Source organism: Saccostrea echinata, unplaced genomic scaffold, assembly GCF_033153115.1.
Source record: "Saccostrea echinata isolate AGI-Se365-2 ecotype Australia unplaced genomic scaffold, CSIRO_AGI_Sech_v1 ptg000030l, whole genome shotgun sequence".
In the NCBI taxonomy this organism is placed as follows: Eukaryota; Metazoa; Mollusca; class Bivalvia; order Ostreida; family Ostreidae; genus Saccostrea; species Saccostrea echinata.
The window spans coordinates 10118531-10142719 of NW_026889779.1; the positions used below are offsets into that span (position 1 = coordinate 10118531).

The following is a 24189-nucleotide window of genomic DNA, read 5'->3' on the forward strand; positions in this document are numbered from 1 at the left end:
ATACTATTGTTAACAAATGAGAATCAATATTTATCAGCAAGGACAAGGTATGGTAGTGGCCGAATCTGGCCCCTTATTTGATGTAAAAATCAGAACACGGTTAAAACTGTGATAGTTTGTAGTTAAGAACTTAAAATGATGCTTGTTTTAAAAATAGCACTAATTTTGATTCAAAGTTTACATGGAGGCCTCAAAAAGGTCCAGAAGTAGGACATCTTCCCGAATTTCCTCAATTCTGGTGGAATTTTTCGATTTTGAGATACTTTTCACTTCCGGAAACATAGAGCACAAGCTTGCCTATCTGAGATTTCTATTCACAAGATGCAACTGATCCTTGTGTATGAAATATATAAATTTGGTAGATAGGCAAGGTTGTGCTCTATGTTTTCTGAAACAAAATGTGCTGTAAAGTCGATGAAAAAATTGCGTAAAATGAGAAAATCCGGAAATTGACATATTTTCTGACCTTCCTGTGACTTCTGTGTACCCCATAACTTAGAACCAATACTGATTTTGTGGCAGGGATGGCATCAGGTTTTTATTGATAAACTGTAGCATCATTCTAAAAGACACCCAAAACCAGGGGCAAAAAAGGGGTCTTAGCCTATCTTGTCCTTTATTGTTAACGTTTATTCACAGACAGATAAACGTCGACTAGAATTCGTAAACTAAAGTATACAGCTTTTTAATATAGTTTTACAGATGAAAACTATAGTTAACGAATCGTTAACTTTAGCTTACGGTTCTTAAACTAAAGTCATTAAAATATGTTTTTCTATTCTTTTTGTTGTGTGAATTTGGTGTGGCATAAATATGACATGAGAAAGGCCAGTATCTTCTGATATATATTTACACTTGTATATTTGGCCCATTTATGTACAAACTGTGTCTATCGTTGTATTTTTTTTAAATTTAAATTAAATGATATATTTTTCGATTCTGTTTCTTATTTATTTCAGAGGGGAGATGGCTGAACCTAATAATTCAGGGTAAAATTAAACACATCTTCATTTAATATATGCTATTTAATTAGACCAAATAAACCTCATAACCAAAGCAGCAGCAACAACAAAAAATTCATAAAACCCAAAGAAAAATTGTCTGGATATATAGATCATATGTAAGAATTGTAATGTAATGATAATGAGTCATCGTGAATGTATTTCATAACTCCAAAACAAATCAACAAATTTTCACATCGAACAATTACTTGCATTAAAACTTTGATATAAAATTTAGTTTAAATTTTTGGGTTATGTTTTTGATAGTGACGATGACAATGAGTGGGACTGCGCCGAGAAGAAACCTATACATGGCGCTAACGACGACTATGGTTCCTGAAGGGACGCTGTGACAAAAGTCGGACTCGTTATAGTAGGAATATTTCTCTTCCTAGTTGTTTTCTTGTCTGTCAAAAGTCATCATTCACATCATGATATGGAAATTGAACCCACCCAATACCAACAGCGATTTCACATTGAACAAACTGGGGGGAACCTTACAAGTGAAGTCTGAGAGGATGAGACTTGAGGTTTGTGACAACATTGCTAACGGCTGCATAAATGATCAAGTTCTGAGGAACGGACTTCCTGTGTCGTGGGAGTGCCGTAATGAGACAGCTACCACCTGTTTACTGTGGGAGGACACCCCATCTGTTAACGTAGGCTGAATCTGGGGGCTGCTTATAATCATGTCTGTACCGTACTTATACATTATGGCCATGTCTCTCTGGAAATCATGTTTCAAGAAAAACAAAGTAAACAATTTTGATCTGAGGGTATTTTTACTCGTAAGTAGGGCTTATTTTTTCCCTATTTGTTTAGTGAAAGATTAAATTTCGATGTAAATGCCATACGCACACATCTTCATTTTACTGAGAATATGTATGACATCAGATTTTCATTTTTTCAGAGCTTGACAATAGAAATAATTCATTCGACTGGTCTGTGTATCATGGTATTTCTAGTGATGCCAGCTTTCTACCCAGCATCTGCCTCTATTCTTCCGTACTTTGTATGTGTTATTCCGGTTCTCTTAAGCGTCAAGTTCTAAGTTAAACAAGAGGAGAACACAAAAGTGAAAAAGAATAGAAATAGACAATCAAACTCAACAATGAACGGCGGGGTCAATAAAATAAACGTTCGTGAGGCCCCATATGCCATGAAACATAATGACTTCAAGTATGATACAATTCCCTTCATAGGAGCTGTCATCTTCATTATGGGGATGGGATTTTTAACTTTATATGTATACTACAACTCGGAAAGCCATAACATGGTCACTACCCTTGTATTGCTGTTAGTATCAGTGATCATGGTGTCCGTTATTTGGTAGGAAAACTTTATAACATCAAACATTACACAGAAAACCGATGGCAAAAATCAAGAAAAGTCTTTCTTGACGAAATATGTGAAATCTAAACGAGATACCGTGTCTATCCTGACCTACTTTTTAAAGATCGGGTGGACATTCCTAGCCACTTTAATCATCTATGTAATTCAATGCAAAGAAAGTACTCTGATTACAGTACGAACTTTAATGTATTTGGAGGATGCTGCAACAGTGCATACTTTAAGTGGAACCATCCGCTTGGAATCCAGGTCATATATAACCTACGGGTGCATGACCTTTAACCCTTATCTTATGACAGTAATATGTTTCATTCTCACTTTTGTGTTCTTCAAAGCGTCTCGTTATACATGTCGGATCGTATTACAAAGGAGAGCTTTTGCCCCTCCGATTGGTCTAAATCTCTTGCTGACGCCCTTTGTGTTTGTCATACTTATGAAATATCCACTAGCCTTTACAACGGAGGGATGTAACGTTCTACAGCCTTTGTGGGAACTTGACTATGATAATTCTATGAGCGTCTATGGCCACTGATTGTTTCTGGTGTTTTTGATTTAACGTCTTTGGCTATTTTAACATTATATGTTTGGTCAACTGACGGAGCGAAGATGGAGAAAGTAGAAAGGTATCAAAGGAATACACGAATAAGTTATTAAGTTGAATCATATCTCAAGTTATTCGATGAGTTAGCCGAAAATATTGTTTATTTACCATTACAGATTGTTTATGAAACCTGCGTACTGTGGAATATTTCTTGACTTGTCTCTGTTGTTATCAAGGCGGCGATATCTATTCGATGTTGACTATAGTACAGACAGAAAGGTAACATAACAAGAACACTCCAAATTTTGAATTTTAAATGAGCTTGGTTTTTGTGTTTGCAACTGAAGCTTTTTTTAATCTTGGAAATGTTACTAGGCAGATGACAAACCAAAAGAAGTGTACTCTCCCTTGGTCTATTCCTGTGCAACAATGTGGAATGAAACGGAAAACGAAATGACACAACTTCTGAAATCTATATTCAGGTGATGTTATAGTGATAAAATCATTCCTCACCTCAACTTCTCTCTTGTAAATCATCATTAAGAATTAAGTATGATTTCTATAATACAGGGTTGATATGGATCAGTGCTGGAAAAGGCAAGTCCAGTCCATGAGACAAGAACAAAGAAGAAGCTTCTATGACGAGGATATTTATGATTTTGAGGGCGAGTAGTGGAACTCTTCTGTGTCTTGTTACATCTAAGTAGATAATGGGATAAAATGTGTTTATTAGATTTCAAAAGTTATGAAAAGATTCATATATTTTCAATATATTATGACTACTAGTAGTTTTCCATGTTTTTTTTTTACTTTAAAATTTGTTTTTGTACATGTAGTTCACGTTTTCTTTGACGATGCTTTCAAACCCCGGAAAGTGAACGGTAAACTGCGAAATGGAAGAAAAGTGAACGATTTTGTAAAACTTCTTGAAGAATGTGTTCCGAAAACAGCTAAGCACGATTTAAATTAATTTATTGTAATTGGAAGAAACTCATTACTATTCAGTGAAGTTAGAAATAATTTTAATATTCTAACATACTTCTTGTAGATCCATATATGGAAATTACGAGCTCGAACCTGTCAGAAAGTTTGAGACCCCATACGGTATGAAGTATGAATGGGTGCTTCTTACAGAAGATGCAAAATTGATTGTTCATCTAAAAGATAAGATGAGAATAAGGCATAGAAAGAGATGGAGTCAGGTTATTGTTTAATTTCCAACAAAAATCTCAGTGTACATTAAAACCTTGAAAGGAATCATGTTAATTAGTGTGTTATAACTTCAGGTGATGTACATGTATTATTTACTGTCCTTCGAATTAAACAAGATGAAACCAAAATTGGAAGATAAATGTAAAGAACTATCCAAAAGTATGAAAGAAATGGTCCACAATCTCTCGGAGAACACTTTCATTCTAGCGCTGGATGGTGATGTCGACTTCAAACCGGAAGCGGTGACGGTGTTGTTAGACCGAATGAGTAAAAATGCCGATGTTGGAGCGGCTTGTGGAAGAATACATTCCATTGGATCTGGTTTGGAAATTATTATATCTAAAATGAGATATATTTCCATTTAATGCTTAAAACTAATAACAACTCATATGCAATGCTTTTAGCATCAGGGCCAATGGTGTGGTACCAGAAGTTTGAATACGCAGTCAGTCATTGGTTGCAGAAAGCAACAGAGCATGTAATTGGTTGTGTTCTTTGCTCGCCCGGATGTTTCAGCCTTTTCCGTGGATCCGCCGTTTTAGCCGATAATGTCATGAAAACATATACTAGAACGGCAACAGAGGCTAAGGAGCATATACAATTTGACCAAGGCACGTTAAGTATATCTATAAGTCAAAATGAATAACCAGAAAAATATAAATTTCTAAAAATTTAATAAACCGGATAAAGTAATTTTTTGGATATTTCAAGGGAATATGCTTTTTGTGGTAAATTATCTGTACGTTTTAGGAGAAGATAGATGGCTGTGTACACTCATGCTTAAAGAGGGATTCCGAGTAGAATACTGTGCAGCTTCTGATGCATTGACCTTTGCCCCGGAAGGATTTAACGAATTTTATAAACAAAGGCGACGATGGGCCCCATCTACCATGGCAAATATTCTAGATTTGCTTCTAGACTGGAGATATGTGAAGAAAAATAATGACAGCATTTCAATGTTGTATATTATTTACCATATATTCCTCTTTGTATCTTCAATATTGACCCCTGATACTATTTTCCTTCTTATTTTGGGCGCCATAATTACAGCTTTTCCTTCCATAGAACCGTGGTTGGCATTGATTCTCAACTTGGTACCTGTTATTGTTCTATCAATGTCCATCTTCTTAGCTTAAGAAGACACACAGGTATGACATATTAGTAATTTTCTTTTTCCAAAAGTGCAAAAATAAAAAAAAAACATGATCTGTTACATTCATTTCCAAAGACCGTGTAAACAATAAAAGAAAGTAGCTCTGACTTCCTTTTAACAGCTCATGTTAGCGGGAATCATTTCTACGATATACAGCCTCGTTATGATGGTGGTGTTAATCGGTTTGATAAAAGAGGGCGTGGAATCACAGTTCTGTTCTGTCACCACGGTCTTTTTCTGTTTTATGGCGGGGGTATTCGTCGTTGCTGCACTAATACATCCACAGGTACAAATTTATCTTGCTAGTTTTTTGTTAATATGCATTTTAATTTCTGTTGCACCTGATCTGTCTTTATACTTGAAGGAATTTACGTGCATACTGTAGATTCCTTATTTTACGCGAGTACTTATTATCGCGAAATGACCCAAGGGCGTCAAATCGCGAGAATAATAATTCGCGAATGGTTGATTTTTCTAGAGATTTTACATTCAAGCACCATAAAAATAAAAGCGAGTAATTTTATTTCGCGAGCGGTGCTTCTCGCGTAATTACGCGATAATTTATTCCTCGCGTATATTTAGGAATCTACAGTATTCCATGGCCTGTTGTACTTTCTGGCAGTACCTTCTATGTCAATGCTCTTGATTCTTTATTCCCTCGGAAATATGCACAATATAAACTGGGGAACCAGAGAGAACAAGACAGCCGCGGGTCAGGATGTAGTTATCAGAAAGAAAAATAAATTGGAAGGACAGACATGTTCTACTGGAGACTGGTGTCGGTAAGTATTTTCAAAGCAACAATCATATCATTCAGTTTTTTTTTTTAACTTTTTGTTTTCTTTTTTTTTTCTCCCTATTACATATGATAGGTCATTGTGATAATAAAGTTTATGATTTATGGATTGTTGGTACAAATCATTTTTATAAATATAGTATATGATGTTGGCATAATATTTTTTGTAGCTGTATGCTTTGCGTTCGAGAGATTCAAGAAGAAAGTCAGGAGGAGACAAAGAATGAAACATCCAAAAATACGATAGATACACAGGATAAAAACAAAGTAGAGACCACGCCAATCCAAATAATTGATGTTCAGAAAAAGTCTTCAGTTGAAAAGAAACCTACTTCCATAGATACACCTAAAGGAGAAGGCAAGAATGCCTTATTATAACAAAAGAGTGCAGAATCAAATATCCGTTCTCTATCTCTCATGCATTATTTATTCATGGTAGATAACATACGATTTTCAAAAAGCCCATGACTTCCATCAGTTATTATAACAAAAAGATTTATTAAGGGATATATTTTGGAGAAACTTTACTATTAGAAGTGCAACGATACATGTAAAAAGATTTCATAATCAGTTTTAATTATGCGAAGTATTGTTGTATTAAAACTCGTAATGGAAAATTTTTGACAAATATAAAAGCATATATATTTGCAAACGGAAATGATAAAAGCTTAAAAAAACTATAATAAATTCATATCTTTTTATACAAAAGCAGAAAGTATCTCTATCGATAAGAAAATCTTGATTCATTTTGTCAAATTTTACGGATAGTGTTCATTTTCAACATTTACTTGAATGATATGTTTATAACAAGAAGTTCATATAAGTTTGATTCTTTTAGATAAAACAAGACACGGTGATTTTAAGAACTCTGAAGATATTCCAGAAGAGGAAAGAAAATTCTGGAGGGGTTTGATAAAAAAGTATCTGAAACCAACAGATATAAATCCAGACGAACAACAGAGGGTACAGGAGGACTTACTAGAACTTAGAAATAAGGTTTTCTTCTTTGTTTTTATACTGAATGCTTTATTCGTAACGATCGTCTACGTGTTTACACAAGTCAATGTCTACCAGGGGACGCTTGAGATTCCGCTCCCTTGTAATGTGGCAGGAGGCGAGCAGGGAGTTATAGAGCCTATCTCGATAGCCTTCACAATGACCTTTGGTCTGTTACTACTTATCCAGTTCTTCGGAATGATTTACCACAGAGTTTCAACTCTGACCCACATTATTGCATCAACCCGGCAAGAAAAGCAAACACAAATAAAAAAAACCCCGACATTTGGTGGAGAAGCGGGAAGGGAAATGGCAACAACGATAGATGAGGTGACTAAAAATACGGAATTAACGGATGGGGAACCAGACAAGCCCGGTGATGGAGCTCGGAAAGGTTGGAGGAAGTTAAGGGCAAGCGTGCAGGTAAGCTCTGCTCTGCAATCAATATCGGGAGAAAAAAGGAGAAAGCCAGAGGCTTAAGAAAAACTTAGAAAAGTGATAAAAGACGCAACAAAAAATCCCATGAGTACTATACAAGAAGATGAGGAAGATGACGTTTTAAGTAAATATCCCAATATGCCTGTAATAATACAGAGTATCAGAAGTCTTCAAAAGGAAGAAAATGAAATGCCAAGCACGTCAAATGTCTAATAAGAGGGAAAACAATCAAAAATTATTTTTTGTGAAGATAAAACTACAAATACAAGTTTTCTTATTTCTCTTTTATTTTAATTAATTGTATGAACGTCAAAATGTGAACATTTCTTTAAACTAGTTTTGCATACACTGTATGTAATAAAATTGAAAACATGGAAATTGTCTTTGGTTATATTGATATATCTCTTCTTAAATCTTTTCTCTGAATTGCAAGAAGTGAAATGAAAATGAGTCTGGAAGGAAAAGTGAATACTAGTACGTTGGTAAGAAGGAAGGGGAGGTAAATAATTAAGATTAAGGTAAGTAGGTGGAGAGGTTGTTCAGGGGAGTTGGGGGTGGGGAAAACAAATTTAAAGACGAGTTTGTAAAGAAGAGGCCCAGCCCATAAGCCTTATCGCTCATCTGAGCACATTGGCTAGGAAAAAGCAGAAATCAGTTCAATATTGAAAATATTAAATACGTAAGTGTTCGCAAGTACCCCCCCCCCCCCGGGGGGGGGGCATGGTTCGAACTTGAATCTACACAAATTGAGGATGCTTCCATATTTCTTTGACTAATCGTGGCTTTAAAAAGATTTTTCTTCTTCTATATGTTTGATCTTCTAATGTGACCCTGCCCTACCCCGGGGAACATAATTTGAACAAACTTAAATCTACACTACCTGAGAACTAAATTAATATGACAAATCATGGATTTGCTGTTTTTGTGTAGAAGATTTTTAAAGATATTTCCTATGCATTCCAGTGTAAAACTTTGATCCCCCATTATGGCCCAACCCCACCCAGGGGTCATGATTTGAAAAAATTGAATCAACATTACCTGAGGATGCTTCCATATAAATATATTTAATCATGGCTCTGCTGTTTTCAGAAGATTTTCCCATTGTCCTACGTTAAAATTTGATTGCCCATTATCGCTCCACCCTACGCCCCGGGGGTCATGATTTGAACAAACATGAATCTACACTACCTGAGGATGCTTCCATATAAATTAAATATGACCAGGCATGGTTTTAGTGTTCTTTAGAAGATTTTTAAACATCACATTTATTCCCAAGTAAAATTTTGATCACCCTTGTTGACCTCACTACCTCTGGGGTTATAATTTGAACAAACTTAATAGGTTCACTACCTAAGGATGCTTCAAAATAAAAATGACTAATCATGCCTTTGCTGTTCTTGAGAAGAAGATTTTTAAAGATTTTTTCTATGTATTCTTATGTAAAAACTTTGACTGCCCATTGTAACCCCTCACTACGGCGGGAGATCATGAGTTGAACAAAAATGAAACTTAAGTGAAACTTCCTGACATATGTAGATTCAAGTTTGCTAAAACTTTGTCCACCCGGAGTAGGCTGGGGCCACAATAGTCGATAAAAGTTGTACATATTAAGAAAACATAGGAAATATCTGTAAAAATATTCTTATCAAGAACTGCAAAGGCATGATACATATAAGTCATATTTATTTGGAAGCAACTTTAGGCAGTGTAGATTAAAATTTGTTCAAATCATGATCCCCGGGGGTAGGGACGGGCCACAGTGGGTGATCAAAGTTTTACATAGTTCAGGCGCGGATTCAGGAATTTTTTTCCGGGGGGGGGGGGGGTTCCAAAAAAAAAAAAACCAACCGTGAACTCCTGTCCCAAACGTGAAAAAACTATTTCGTGGGGGTTGTTAGCTGCTGACCTCTAAAGCTTCATATCTATCGATTTTCATACCAACTTAACACGCGTTTTTAGGGGCGTCCGCGTTTTCGGGGGGGGGGGGGGAGGTCGGTTTTAGTTGGTTCGGACCCCCTCTAGATCCGTGCATGGCATCAGATGCCTAGGAGGAGTAACATCGATTCAACTGATGCGTGTATGACTCTCCTTTTATAAAAAAAATATATAAATAAATTCTTCCATTATTACATGTATATATATAACACCATTTTAACATTTTCATTGATTTTTTTTCATGCATAATTTAATTTTAGTTGTAACAAGTCATTTGATTGGATAACATATTTCGTTTATATCGAATAATATAAGTTGCTATGTCACAATGAGTTACGTCAAAAACGTATTACTCCGCTTGACGTTACTTTTAAAATATGTTCAATTTGAAGCCATTTTTGGAGGAAAAATCGTCTACACTGAAATTAAATTATAAGGAATGAAGCTTATTTTAACCTATGTTATACCATTTAACATAACTTGGGTCAGTTTACGCTTTTTTATCAACCGTTTCGCGGTTTATAAAGCGTAAACTGACCCAAGTTATGTTATACATGTATCGTATAACATAGGTTAAAATAAGCTTCATTCCTTAAGGTAGATCGCGGGTTTGCTGACGTCACAATAGGATTTGACGTAGAAAGCTTACCGCCTTAACAGTATTAAACTACAAACAAGCAAAAAATAATTATCTTCAGCAGTATGCAGTATAATATGAATCATACATTAAAGCTTGCGTGGTCTGTAAAAACAATTTATTCATTTATATATTAATTAAAAACAAGGGATCGATCAATAATCACTCAGAGAGTCAGTCTTCTCTATTTATTATGGCATCATGAACAACAAAAAACTATCAAATAAGAACAAATGTATAGGAAGTTTTCATGATCTGGTAACTTCAAACGTTCTGACACAGAGACAAAGTTTCACTCTGGCAGCACATGATTTGCAGGCAAGCCATTTAAAATGGGTGCTTCAGAGTTGTGGAAGAGACGGTCTTTACAACGTTTTGAAGGGAAAGTTGAAGTCTGTTAATTCAGTAATACAATCTTTTCATTCCATGACGTATAAGTGTATACGTTCATAATGCTACCTTTAATCGTATAAGTTAGCTAATGAGCTTCATACATGTATATACTTTGAATTAATTATAACATTTACGATTTAAAATCTGGCACATTTTGTTATAGGTAACAATAATTTAAGATAGGTTTGCAAATGCAATCAAATCCGATTATAGATGCTTATTTGCTATAAACATGTAGATTTGTTCTAATTTTTCCGCATTGTTTTAGTTTATTGAGGGCAAACTATGGCAACTTTTACATGAGCATTATCATCAATCAATAAAAATTGAATTTACGGATTACATGCTTTATTTTGAATGAGTTGTTGCTTAATTCATTTTTTTTCTGGTCGCGCAGGCATACGAAAATAAAGACGTCGCACTAACGTAATATAACGTCGTGATGAAAATATAATACGTTTGTTGAAAAATTGTAAAATTTTAAAGTTTTTTTGGCAAGAAATTGAGTTAGAACACATATAAATTTTTTTTAAATAAATTGATTCTAAATTTACTTCACATTCATTGTATCGAGTAAAATAAAATTCGTCTGCTTCATTTTTGTATTATGAGCATGGTTTTGAAATGCGTATACCGATGTGAAAGGCGCATTTTACTATATAATTCATTGGAATAGGTCGTCTGAGTGCATTTGAAATACGATTACATATATTTCTCGCATAATCACCAGTGTAAGATTGACTTGTCCGGTGTGAGACAGCAGTGTGAGATTTTTCTGTCTTACACTGTGTATTACTACGCCGCGAACGATAATAAACATAAAGAAATTGCAATAATGTTAAAACATATTACAAATACTTAAAATGTTGTCATTTAACTTATTAAGATAAACTTATTTTCATTCAAAATATTGTCGTATTTTCACTTTTTAAATGGCACTATTTTTAGATCGCGGAAGGATTCTTCTTGAATGAATGTGTACGCTATCGGATAGATAATTTTTTTTTTATTCCCAGTTTTTATCTATCTAATTAATTTACATGGACTGAAATTCATTTTATCAGTTTACACATAGTGTAAACCATTTTCAGGTACGCTCTCTCCGATGGTGTATTTAAATTTTTAATTAGATGGAAAATTAAAAGAATATATTTTTAGCCCTATCATGGCGACGTCATTGACAGGCCGTTATTTTGGATAAAATAATGCGAGAAAAATAATCATTCTTTACAAACTCGTGTGGGAATAGTGAAATTCCACCTCGGGGCCAAGATTCATGGTCTAGGACTCGGCAAAGCCTCGTCCTAGACCGTGAATCTTGTCCCCTTGGTGGAATTTCACTATCCCACACTCGTAGTAATGAATGATTCTATTAGTATCATAAGGATTGTGACGTAACAATAACTTTTAAACACTATGACGTCATTGCATTGTCTCAGAGACGCATAAAGACATTTCTATGCGAGTTTCGTTTGATAGTATTTCAAGCATTGAATCATGGCTTCTTTGTTTTCAACTGGACTAAACGAGAGTACATCCTGACAGTATTGGCTTTTGACCGTTAACGGTAGCTCAGTCAGTAGAGCGCTCGCTCCGTGATCGGGAGGTTGTGAGTTCGAATCTCGGCCGCGACTGACCTAAGTCGATAAAAAATGGGTAGCAACTGTTTCATGCGCTCGGCACTTTGAAGTGAAAGTTGCGGGTCCCTTGGATGAGACCTTAAAAACCGAGGCCCCGTGTCACGGCAGACGTTGGCACGATAAAGAATCCTCACTGCTCAATGGCCCTGAGAGCCGAGTAAAGGTCAAAATTTGAAGCCGTTCACCGGTATATGGTGACGTCTCTATATGAGTGAAAAATTCTCGAATGGGACGTAAAACAACAAACAATCAATCAATCAATCAGTATTGGCTTTGGTGAAGCTCGTCATAACGGTCAAGCACAAAAAGTATTTCTGTTGGTAAGTAAGCCTTACAGAAGGAAACATACATCTTAATTGACGAAACGTATGCTCTGTTTAATATTTAAGATGGGGAATGTAAGCTCTAGTATGTTTAACAACTTTCTTAAGCAATATTTTTTCCTTTAAAATTTGGTTTGTTTTCATTGATATAGTGAAGAAAAGCTAATAAGTACTTTTGAGAAGTTTGGCATCTGGCTCGCTTTTGTGGAGGAGCCAAAGCCGTGTCCAGGGCAGGAGGACTTCTGCAATGTGAGTATGGGGTTAATTATAAAATTACGACCCATTGAATTATAACACCAATTTAAGTAATATTTATATAGGTACCATACTATAAATGAATAATGATAATAGTGGTAATGATCATTTGGATAAATTGATTTCCTCGTGGATATTTGGTGACGTCAAAATAATGAGTCCTTATGGTAAAGGAGTCCATCGACGACCCCCCCCCCCCCTCCAATTCGTAAAAAAAGTAAAGCCCCTGAGGCTTTTCTTAGCGTCACAGGGTTTAGTTCAATAAATTATATAGGTACATGTAACATGCACCCTTTCCGGGCCTCTTTCTACACTTTCTTTTGTCTCTTCGAATAACAGAATTAGCTTGTATGTGCTTGTTTGGAGAAATTAGCACAGACCTTCAACTGAATGGTCAGTTTTATGTTTTCTCAAATAATTAAAATTTTCACATTTTTTTAAACAGATGGCTGTAGAGATGGGAGTTTCCTCTGTGGCTATACTTGCTTGTAACGCTATATCCAAGATGTGGTACTGGTCCACATCTTTATTTGGACGCCTAACCCATGCCATGAAGGGAGGTTTACAGTACCTGATAGGTATGCATGGTAATTGATGTTTAATTAAGTCTGCATTCTTTTTTTAGTATAACCACTTGTAAATCTTACTGATATTTTTTCTTGTCTTTTGAAGACCGTGTTCCATTTAAAAAGGCTACTACCGACACTTGTCAGGTGACTTCTCCGAATTACAAGTATTTCTTATGAGTATACCCAAACAATTGTCTCATATATCGGATTAACTAACTAAAGATATTCATCATAAGGGTGTAGTGATTACCAATATTTTATTTTTTCCCGTAGTTTCCGTGACTGATGAGAGAGGGAGATCTGAGCGAGGAGATTTTTGTGTTTTCCCCGGAAACAAAGAAGATGCAGTGCGTGTTGTGCTACAATAAATGGTGTCATTAAATAATAATGGACTTTGTTATGTATATTATTGCAGTATTAACATCTAAAAAAGTAATTTTCTATTAATGTTGATGTTAACTGTATAAGGGATATTTATTATCGAGTTTTTTTTATTTATTTACAACGTAAAGCAAAGCTAATACTAGTATTTAGATATAATTTTAGAAGAATAAATTTAATTGCATATATGAAAACTTTGTTTTCTTTAAATCATTAACTACCATGTTATGTGTCCGACATCTCGAAGGTGTATGACAAACCTTGGTATTTATCTTAGGGGCCCCGACAATTTTGTTATCTATTTAATGGGGCCAGGTGCTGATCCAGAAATTTTTTCTAGGGGGAAGGGGGGTCCACCCCAGTCCAAAAAAAATCCAATAAAGAAATTTTATGACAAGCAAGCAAAAAGAAAAACAAAAAACAAAACAAAACAAAAAAAAAAAAACAACAAAAAAAACAACAACAAAAAAACTGTGAACTCCCTTCCCAAACCTGAAAAACCTATTTCGTGAGGGTAGGGAGGAGGTGTGGGCGGTTGTTAGTTGCTGACTTCTAAAGCTTCATATCTATTCATTTTCATACCAACTTAACACGGATCCGCGTTTTCTAGGGGGGTCCATGGTCAGTTTTAGTTGGTTTAGTATATGCATTTAATAACTCTGCAAATTCCTCTAAATTTGCGCATGGATATAATTAAGAATTAACCTTGAGTCATTATGACACGGACAACCATTAAAATCTCTATATAAAAATTTGTTCAAAGGAAAAAATATTTTTTTTAAAATAATGTATATATTATAATAACGAATAAACATAAAATATATAAGACCAAACCTGTTTGCCCTGATGGCCCTGAATTCTCTCAGCTAAATCCTTATTTTTTTCTTAAGAGGGTTGGATCCTGTCCTCAAAAGTAGTGAGAATTTTTTATCATGTATATATTTAGAATTCACACACATAGCATAATTAATAATCATCACACAAAAATTTAATGGGGGTCAATGCGCTTCTTTTGGTGCTACAGAGCATTTAGTTTGACCTTATTGCACTGTTAAAACGTCTTGCACATGAATCAATTTTTAAAGTTTTTCCTCCAATATTTTTTAATCAAAAAAATTATGGGAACAAACAGTCTTATTTTATCTTGAATAGACACATTAAAATTTGTGACAACAAAAATTTTCAAATTACTTCGCATGTTCAATTATTTGACCTTTTTGCAGTAAAAAAATGTCATTTTTATGGCATTCAAAATTTAAGAACAATAAAATCATTTAAAAGTAATGACATTTTACTGATTTTAAGAAGAATGAATAAAAGTATCATATATTCAGAAAAGAAAATGAAAAGTGGTTGTCTGTGAGGTTAATTTTTAGATATTACTAAAATAGTGCTAATTTTAAGCTTAAATTAAGGCCATTTTTGTCTGGATTTTCACAATATATTTGCCATATTTATTAAATATGGTGATAGAATTCATGATAATTTATTTAATATATAATTTATGACCAGCATAAAACAGTTCACGCCACAGAATAACTCTATGTGCAGGCTGCATGGAAAAATAGAAATCCAAACTTAACATATTACTTTAAATACTTCGAAAGAGAAAAAAAAATAATTTTCTTCTAAAAAAAAAAAACCTTCCGCACCAAAATATAGTTCCTCACTTAATGCTTTTGGTATGGAATTTAATCCTGAAGTTTTGACTGAATATAGTTTAACTGGCTTTGTAGAATCCAAATTTATTGTAAGAACTAAAATATAATGCAGAATTTTTTAGATAAAGGTTAAGACAAAAATCTGCTCAAAAGCTCCGGAGTGAACCTCGTTAATTATCGAGCAGCGGCCGATCTATTTGTTTGTTTGTTTTTTGTTTAACGTCCCTCTCGAGAATTTTTCACTCATATGGAGACGCCACCACTTGCCGGTAGAGGGCTACAAATTTTGACCTATACTCGGCACTTAGGGCCATTGAGCAGTGAGGGATCTTTTTCGTGCCAACACCTACTGCGACACGGGACCTAGGTTAATACGGTCCCATCCGAAGGACCGGTCTCCACGTCCCGCAGTGGGATTCGAACCCGCGACGTAAGAATCAACTCCTTACTCCGCGACTCTAGAGCAGACGCTCTTACCACTGCGCCACGCGGGTCCATTTGTGGTTGTGTTGGAATGTGCACATGGGGAAATGAGACGTTATTTTTTATTGCTTCGTTGGAATAATTCCTTATTGATAACAAACATAAAAGTTAGGAATAAAAGCCTTAAAAATTTGCTTAATACAAAGTCTAAATATTTGTTTATTTGTTTCAATTTTTTTCATTTCTCGTCTGATATTATTAATATAATGATTTCACAAATAGTTGTTTCATTAACTGCTCCCTAACATGGGCGTGTGTAAGATATAAAAAGAAAACGTATTGAGTTTCCGGATATGAATTACAGTGCCTAAAATAATTAATAAATTGGAATAAGAACTGAATTTTCTTTGGAATTTACACTGCAGTTGCAAGCGACACAATGGAATTTTTCTGTACTTCACATACCCATCTATCACAAGACTGATCGGCATTATAAAGTGACAAAAATTGACAAAAATCCAGGGTATCAGCGTTTGAAACTTGTGTCCTTTTTATCAGCATTCAGACATTCATAATCAATTATTTTAGATATTTGTTGCATTGTTATTGGATCAGTTGATTTGATTGAAATGCATTCATATCCTTTATTCCTATCCGATTTTTATATCAATGAATTTATTTATTTGCATAAATATTTAAGAATTGATCACTGAAAATTAAAGTGTAAAAAAAATGCACAGAAAAATAAAGCAAGTGTTAAGATATATCATATACTTTTTTCTCTTTTGATTTTTTCTTTGGACTCTTTCTTGTGGAAATTCTTCAAAATGAAATAATTTTTTGTGGCTGATTTGATGCTTTGCATCAATTTAACTTGTATGTATTATAATATGGACAAAGTGGAGTTCATCTTCTTTGTCCCGTAATTCACAAAGATTACATATTCTATTAGTTCTTTTAATTTTGATATATCTTACTTGTTCAACCATTAAGTTATATGCAAATAGACTTTATCTGGTAATTGTTACTCTATGTTTTAAATGTATTGATTAACATGTTTAGATGGGGGGGGGGGGGTTAAATTATCGACAAGGTTTTGGTAAATGAGGCATTTTGGTGATTTTCATAAATTTGACATAGTATTCTGGATTCATCACATTCTCTGATATACAATATAAATTGTGTTTCTGCTTATACAATTACTATCAAACACTTTTGCTGAGCTCAGCCTATGAAATTAACTTTTTAGCTCACCTGAGCTGAAAGCTCAAGTGAGCTTTTCTGATCACCCGTTGTCCGTCGTCTGTCTGTCTGTAATTTTTTTTTTCATTTTCAACTTCTTCTCAAGAACCACTGCGCCAATTTGAACCAAAATTGGTACAAAGCATCCTTGGGTAAAAGGGAGTTTAATTTATTATAATAAAGGGCGAAGTTCCCCTTACAAGGGGAGATAATCGAGAAAAGACAAAAATAGGGTGGGGTCATTAAAAAATCTTCTTCTCAAGAACCACTGGGCCAGAAAAGCTGAAACTTATTTGGAAACATCCTTGGGTAGGGTAGATTCTAAATTGTTCAAATCATGACCCCCGGGGGTAGGGCGGGTCCACAATAGGGAATCCAATTTTACGTCGAAATATGTAGAAAATATCTTTTAAAATCTTCTTCTCAAGAACCACTGGGCCAGAAAAGCTGAAACTTAAGTTAAAGCATCCTTAGGTAGGGTAAATTTTAAATTGTTCAAATCATTACCCCTGGGGGTAGGTGGGCCACATTAGGGAATCTAAGTTTTACATGAAAATATATAGAAAAAAACTTTAAAAATCCTCTTCTCGAGAACCCCTGTTCTTTCAAAACATTAGGGAATCTAAGTTTTACATTAAAATATATAGGAAAAAAACTTTAAAAATCCTCTTCTCAAGAACCACTGTTCTTTCAAAAGCTGAAACTTAAGTGGAAGCATCCTGGGGTAAGATAGATTCTAAATTATTCAAATCTTGACCTCTGGGGTAGGGCGGGCCCACTATAGGCAATACAAGGGAGGGAATCGGGTGAAGAACAGCCGGACCAAAGCTACTCAGGTGAGCGTTGTGGCCCAGGGGCCTCTTGTAATATTTACAATCAATTCTTCTTTATTTTCTATTCTTTATGGAGACATGCCTTAAGAATGCAATTATCAATATCCCTTAGTTTTCACCAATATTTAAGGATTTTCTTTTTTTCTGACAAGTTCTTTTCTACATCCTTGGCCTTGTGCTATCCCCATATTTCAGATGGAAAACTCAGCACACAACAAATACCTGTATACACGTCCATCTCTAACATACCTAATTGTGATTTAATTTTATCATTAAAATTCAAATCTTTCATTCTTTTAAAGACACTATATATGGTTTTTCCACCTGTAAAGCAGTGTTGTGCTTTTTAAAATTTACCATTGAAATTAAACAACATATCAAGGTAATTAAATCCCATCATATGTTTCAGTGTTCATTATTTCAAATACGTCATTGTTTCTTAAAACTAATATTTTTATATACATGCACTACATATTATAAGATTACAACTTTACAAGCCTTTGAATAGTAATGAATGTATAACCGTAATGCATTTAAAACTAGTTATTTTTTTTAAATAGCTATTTGGAATGTATTGAAATAGTTAAACGTTTTCGAAGTAATTTAATTGTATTGGAATAGCTGCTTTTTAAAGAGTATCTAACTGCAAATTCAAATAGTTAAATTTTTTAAAATAATTGTTTTCAATTTGTTGTTGACATTTATTTTATCCTTATGGAATGATTATGTTGAATGAATTGTTTGTATATAGCAAATTACAACTTTTTAAATTTTTGTTTAAAGCTGTCATTGTAAAGTTAGTTTTGAAAATGTAGAACAACATATTATCCATACCCTCCAAAAATGCTAGCGCTATAGTAAATTAAAGTTTACTATATCAAAGTATTTAATACAACTATACAGAGATTAAGTAGTCCGGCAATATTTTGGATGAATAAGAGTATCTAGGTTGTAAAATAGTTATTTTATATTTGCAATTTACAATTTGATTATGAATGTCTTAATAAAACATACTGTACTTTCATTTCAATTAAAGGAAACTTGAACAAATAGTTTACTTTTGCTCCAAAAATTGAATTTTATTATCTGGGGAATAAGCATGATTGCATTGAAGAATTAGAAGTCATAGAGTTCTCTCACAAATTTTCTATCCAATGGTCCTAAATATCTACTGAAATGAATTTTTTAACTTCCTGGATTATACAATAAAGTTAAAATTCATTTTTGAAATCGACCATATTCTTATATCGAATGAAAAAAATCGACTACTTAACGGAAATTTTGTTACGTTCTCAATCAGCTAAGAAAGAACTTTTTTTTACTTTATTATAAATAAAGTTTTCAAAAGATGATAGGACAGTTTCAATACTAGTCAAATATTTAAATTCAGCTTGAAGAATACACATGTTTAAAATCCCAGCATACATTAGGACTTTTATTCCGTCGCTCTAACGACTATGCAGTAAACAAGTGCACTGCAGAGTCTTTATGAAACCGTGTTCTTTGAGTTTCAATAAAATCAATTATGGAAAGCAATGGCAAAAAGACTGAAAATGGTGAAACAACGCTACCGGGTCAAGTCTTGCAAGAAAAGCAAAGGTAAAAATTTTTTATTTAGTTAAAATATTCATTAATTTTCATCTGAAAGATTTCCTAAAACATATTAATCTAATCAAAGAAGAAAAATGAAACATACAACTAATAAAGATATGATATATTTACCATGTACTTTTTTCATAAAAAAATATCCATAAAAAAAAAGAGAAGATTTTAAAAAATGTAACTTTTGCTTTCAATTATTGAAATATCTTTGACGTATAACATACTTTAAAAGAAATATATGATGGGAAAATAATGTTTGATACTTCCAGAATTCCTAAACTTTGTTTTTCAGACATCTGTAATTTATTTTGTTTTGTTTCTGTTTTATGTGGGGTGGGTGCTCCAATTGAACTTAAGAAAATAAGTTTTTGAAAGCAACTTGTGTAAAACAATGTTTTTTTCTTTATAAGTCCTCTGTACAAAATACATCATTGTCGATGCTTACATCTTGAGTTTTTTTTTATTTTTCTATGACCTGTCATAACCGAAAAAGTAGAATTGTCTAGCAGGTAATCCAAAGGTTACTCTACACGGTAAATGTATCGTTTGCGGACAAAAGTTCCACTATATAAACACTACTTTACAAACTCAATTATGTTAAACTGTACTGAAATGTTAATTGAATATAAAGATATCCAGTATTTAAAGAAAGAGTCACGAGCTATAACCTTAAACTCCAAGGTGATAATAAAGAGGAATCTCTCTGGAATAAGCCACAAACTAATTTAAATGTCAAGAATGGTCAAAAATTAAATGATCTATTCTTTTGTTTAATATTTGAGAATAACATGTAGACTGCAAGTCTATACAAAATGTTTTCTCGAAAACAGAATTGGATGTAAATCATTAATAACAAATAAATTTAAGAAATTCAGGAGATAAATATGTTTAGCACACTACACCTTTTTTTTAAAAAAAGATTTGTGGACAATGCATGTCACCACAGATTTTTTAGGGTCGTCGGTTGACAATATTTGTTTTTTTTTCATAATAGCTCTGTAGTTACTTGATTATTTTAAATATAATAAAGGTCTTTAATTATTATCTTAATACTCAATCAAATATCTCCTGTCCTGGGACAAATGCGATCAGTGTAAAGAACATTAAGAAGGGCGTGTAGTATAATGGACTGATAATTGCAGTATACAAAATTTTCAAATTATCACATCGCTCATCATACAATGCGTCAAGTCCTTCCGACTATTTATTTAAGGTGCAAGAAACACAATCGTTTGCAAGAACTTTAAATGTAGGACTATTAGTTTGGAACTTTGGATTTAAATTCCGTTCTTTGAATCTCAATGAAGACACTGTCTTGCCTCTACACGCAATCTAAAAATTTAAAGATGGTTACAAAGCTTGTAGGTTTAAATTTGTATAAACAATGAATCAATCTTAGCATACATTGATTGCATTGAACCATTAATGTTTCATTCATACAATTAAATTTTTATTAGTTTCATAGCACATGTTTATCAGATATGATATCTCACAGTTCTAGCAGTAATGGTAAAGTTCCTCACAAATCTGACAGTGGAAAGAAGAAAAAGAAATCTGTGGATAAAAAGAAACAGCCTGAAAATGAACAGTATGTAGACAACAACTGAAAAGGCATCTCATTAAATGAAAAATCTCACTCTACATCCACTATGAATAAGATCATATTAGTATATTTTTTTGTACATGTACAAATTAAGTAAGAGAAATGTAGTTTTCCAAACTATTATATCAGTATCAAAATTCAAGATTATGCACATTGCATTGCATTATGCAGAAAAGTATCAGAAAAGGAACAGATGTCATTTAAGTCATTTAAGCAGATATTTTTTGGTGTATTTTAATAATCATAACCACGAGTTTTTCCAAAATTCTGCACATTAAATCTTCGATTCATATTATGTTCGTCTTTACCATCACGTTGTAGGAATGAATACTGGGACTGCGCCGTTGAGAGACCACCAATAAGTCCTGATGATTCAAACACCTGTTGGAACATTTTAATAAAAATTTTTGCTATCATATTCAGTTTTATCCTGTTTTTCATCGTTCTGATATCAACAGGATTAACAAGGATTATCATTCATTTAATGATCTGGAAGCTGAATCCACCACAAGCTAACTCAACCACAACTATAAATAAATTGGGTGGTCTTCTTCATCTTGTGGAGGACAGAACTTTTCTTAAGTTTAACTGCACTCAAAACAATCCCAATAACACCCAATGTTCTTCTTCATATCTTAGAAAAGAGGACTTCCCGGAAGTTTGGGAATGTGTACCAACAAGTCCTCATTTATGCCAATTATTGGAAGAAACACCCTCGGTAAACGTAATGTGGATTTGGGGTCTCGTTATTGCTATAGTGGTTCCGGACATCTACACAATTATTCTTTCTCTATGGAGACTCTGTTTCAAGGAAACTCAGACATTCGACATAAGAATGTTGATATTGGTAGGTTTTGTTGCGTTTTTAAGACATCATTTATTTTCCACAAATACTTGCAAGTTTTAAACACTTAAGTTACGAAGTACTTTAGTGATATTTATAGAAACTTACATTGACTATTTTAAGAATTGTTCTCAATCAGATAGAGCGAACACAATTATAAGTATAATAATGAATATTTCTTTGACTTGCTCTCCTTTCAGAGTTTAGTGGTGGAGACACTTCACACAACAGGCCTTTGTCTTTTGGTTTTTCTTGTGCTGCCTGCGTTTGACCCAATAACTGCTTCTCTTTTTTCTTACCTCATCATTTTCTTTCCAGTAGTTTTAAGTGTGTTTTGTGATTTCAAATTCTCTAAAAAGATTCTGAAAGCTATGACACACAAAGTGGATAATAGTTCGGGTACTAAAAAAGAGGAAGAGTTGCCAAAAAGTAAAAATGAAAAAAATGACACCAAAGCATATGCCTATAAGATTTCGCAAATATTCGGGTTTGTATTTTTACTTATCTCATTGGGTCTTGCAGGTTGGTATATCTACGAAAAGTCAACAGAGGAAAACGATGTTTTAATTATTTGTTTCTTGATAATATCTTTGGTACTGGTTTCCGTCACTTATTGGGAAAATTTTCTTATTTGTAATTTCCCTGCAACACTCGAAAAAAGTACAAATATACGAGAAAATATTACAACGAAACTAAAAAAGTTTCTTATAGAATATATCCGGTCTAAAAGAGAAAAGGTTTCAATCCTGACAACAATCTGGAAAGTGGCATTAACTATTGCATTTCCGTATATTATTTTTTCAATAATGTCGACCGATGATACACATCCCCTAGACACAGTTAAAGCAATTTCTTTACTTGGGACTGCAAATGTTAGGACATTGACGGGTAAAGTTGTTCTGGAATCCAGGCCTTATTCTTCTTACGGTTGTGGAAGACATGATATAGATAACCTTATAGTCATTTGTGTTATTCTGGCCTTTGTTAGCTTCAAAAGTGCACGATTTGCATGTAGAGTCAATCTTCAGTATTTTTGTTTTTCTCTACCTCTGATGATTAGTGTGCTGGGTACCCCTTTTATGTTTGTACCCATTACGATGTTTCCTTTGTCCTGGACGACCCAGGACTGTAACATTGTGCAGCCATTATGGGAGTTAAGAGGGACGTCTGTTGAAGACGTATTGCAGCTGATTGTGTCTGGATGTCTTGGTTTTGTCACTTGCGTTTTGCTTACTTTGTACATTTGGTCAAACAATGGATCCAAGCTAGTAAAATGCGACAGGTAAGATTGCAAAATCTGACATACGTAAATTATATCTACCTCTCATTTCTTTCGTTAATATTGTTTACAATGACAAGGCTGTATCAAATATTAATGTATAATGTATTAGTTGCAATTTTGCAGATTATTCAGGAAACCGCCATACTGTGGAATTTTTCTGAACATGTCTTTGCTTCTTACGAGATGTAAAGACTCTGTAGAACAGATAACGGAGGAAAACAGTGAGGTTGGTCGTTGTTATTTAGGCTACTTTTGAAATAAAAGTTGCAATTGTCTTAGAAATGAAATATGGGGATAACGAAAAGTATTCAAGCTCATAAGTCAATTTAAACAATACAAATCAGAGCAGAGCAAACAGATTGCAATTGATGACAAGGTCATTGTATCGACCATAAAACTTGCGAAATGATGACTATGATTGATTGATTGATTGTATGTTGTTTTACGTCCCATTCGAGAATTTTTCACTCATATGGAGACGTCCATGACTATGAACGAGACTGTTGATATTCTTGTTTCATCAACTTGTTTGTCAATAGCTTGTCTTGTTTTAGGAATTGTTCGTACGTAGGGCATGTTCTTGTGCCTCAAATCAACTGAGAGACATAATCCCCATATGCAGGTGATAAGGGTATATTGCTACATAAGTAAGGGAATTTGACGATTGAAAATTTGAAGTCATCACGTTTATCATAAAGCTTTATTGTTAGGTTACCATATCACATGTCATTTTCTAGTAAAATATCCGAATATGAAACAGATGTGTCTGACTCTGTGGTATCTTTTATTTCAAGCTCACTGGGATATACTGAGTTGACATATGAATGGAAGTAACTATTGTTAATTGATAATAAGTCTCGATTTATCTGAATGTCGAGTTGAAGCCACAGCAAGTGTTTTCCTCTTATCATGTATAAGATTTTTAATAAATTCTGCTTCATATGAATACAAAAATAAGCCTGCCAATAATGGGGAGCAATTGGTACCCATGCGAATTCTGAGAGATTGTTGGAAGACCTGGTCTCCAAAACCTACATAGATATTGTCAATCAGAAACTCGAGTATCTTTTTAATCTCAA

The 24189-nt window shown here is 33.8% G+C and overlaps 1 protein-coding gene and 1 pseudogene across 1 annotated transcript in view; both read left to right on the top strand.

Moving 5' to 3' along the window:
* The window catches only part of LOC133196178 (chitin synthase chs-2-like), a 63496-nt gene that overhangs the window by 31349 nt on the left and 7958 nt on the right, over window positions 1-24189 (top strand). The gene's annotated exons all lie outside the window — the stretch shown is intronic.
* On the top strand, window positions 967-7700 carry LOC133196045 (chitin synthase chs-2-like; annotated as a pseudogene).